Source organism: Leucoraja erinacea, chromosome 38 (genome assembly GCF_028641065.1).
Source record: "Leucoraja erinacea ecotype New England chromosome 38, Leri_hhj_1, whole genome shotgun sequence".
NCBI lineage: Eukaryota > Metazoa > Chordata > Chondrichthyes > Rajiformes > Rajidae > Leucoraja > Leucoraja erinaceus.
The window spans coordinates 5570308-5572012 of record NC_073414.1 but is presented as its reverse complement, the minus strand read 5'-3'; the positions used below and the strand labels follow the sequence as shown (position 1 = coordinate 5572012).

Here is a 1705-nt window from a genome sequence, read left to right as displayed (position 1 = left end):
GACATGACTTGAGAATTAAGGGACTGAAGTTTAGGGGTAACATGAGGGGGAACTTCTTTACTCAGAGAGTGGTAGCTGTGTGGAATGAGCTTCCAGTGAAGGTGGTGGAGGCAGGTTCGTTTTTATCATTTAAAAATAAATTGGATAGTTATATGGATGGGAAGGGAATGGAGGGTTATGGTCTGAGCGCAGGTATATGGGACTAGGGGAGATTATGTGTTCGGCACGGACTAGAAGGGTCGAGATGGCCTGTTTCCGTGCTGTAATTGTTTTATGGTTATATGGTTATATAGTTTTCAAATCAAGAATAGAACCCAAAACGGAATGGATTATATTTGGAATAATAGGAGAAGATACCAATTTAAATAAAGACCAAAATGTTTTTTTTAATTATGGGTTAATAATTGGAAAGAAATTGATACTTAAATTTTGGAAAAATACAACCACACCAACTGTTAAAATGTGGATTAGGAATATGATGGACATAGCACACCTTGAAGAAATGAGACTCCGACTAATAGATAGATATGACCAATTCTTACGGAGTTGGTCTCCTTTCATCGACTTTTTGGAATCATGTGATGCAGCCGGAGCCGCGACCATGGCGAAAAGAACGGAGAAAGTTGGGATTGTGGGCAAGTACGGCATGGAGCGTCGCTCCGTAAAATGGTGAAGAAGATGGAGATCAGGTCAGCACGCCAAATATACCTGCTCCTTCTGTGGGAAGACTAAGATGAAGAGGAGAGCTGTTGGCATTTGGCATTGTGGATCGTGCATGAAGACTGTGGCTGGAGGAGCCTGGTCCTACAACACCACCTCGGCTGTGACAGTGAAGTCTGCCATTCGTCGCCTCCGGGAATTAAAGGATCAGTGAACATCGACTGGGAATATCTCGTGTATGTCATCAAAGCTGTTAATTAAAGTGTAACAAAACCAAAAAAAAAAAGGTACCGTAAAGATTGCTGATTTCAGTTCATGACGTGGATAGATATACATCTCCGAATACAGATTTAATAATAATAATAATAATAATAATAATAATAATAATAATAATAAGTTTATTTATATAGCACATTTATAGTCAATTTTCATTGACCCCAAAGTGCTTTACATAATTTAAAAATCAGTTCCATACATAGAAACATAGAAACATAGAAATTAGGTGCAGGAGTAGGCCATTCGGCCCTTCGAGCCTGCACCGCCATTCAATATGATCATGGCTGATCACCCAACTCAGTATCCCGTACCTGCCTTCTCTCCATACCCCCTGATCCCCTTAGCCACAAGGGCCACATCTAACTCCCTCTTAAATATAGCCAATGAACTGGCCTCAACTACCCTCTGTGGCAGAGAGTTCCAGAGATTCACCACTCTCTGCGTGAAAAAAGTTCTTCTCATCTCGGTTTTAAAGGATTTCCCCTTTATCCTTAAGCTGTGACCCCATTGTCCTGGACTTCCCCAACATCGGGAACAATCTACCTGCATCTAGCCTGTCCAACCCCTTAAGAATTTTGTAAGTTTCTATAAGATCCCCTCTCAATCTTCTAAATTCTCGAGAGTATAAACCAAGTCTATCCAGTCTTTCTTCATAAGAGAGTCCTGACATCCCAGGAATCAGTCTGGTGAACCGTCTCTGCACTCCCTCTATGGCAATAATGTCCTTCCTCAGATTTGGAGACAAAACTGTACGCAATACTCCAGGTGT

The 1705-nt window shown here is 41.2% G+C and overlaps 1 pseudogene; it reads left to right on the top strand.

The window, feature by feature from the left end:
- Positions 1-586: 586 nt before the first annotated feature.
- On the top strand, positions 587-946 carry LOC129714157 (60S ribosomal protein L37a-like; annotated as a pseudogene).
- Positions 947-1705: the final 759 nt, after the last annotated feature.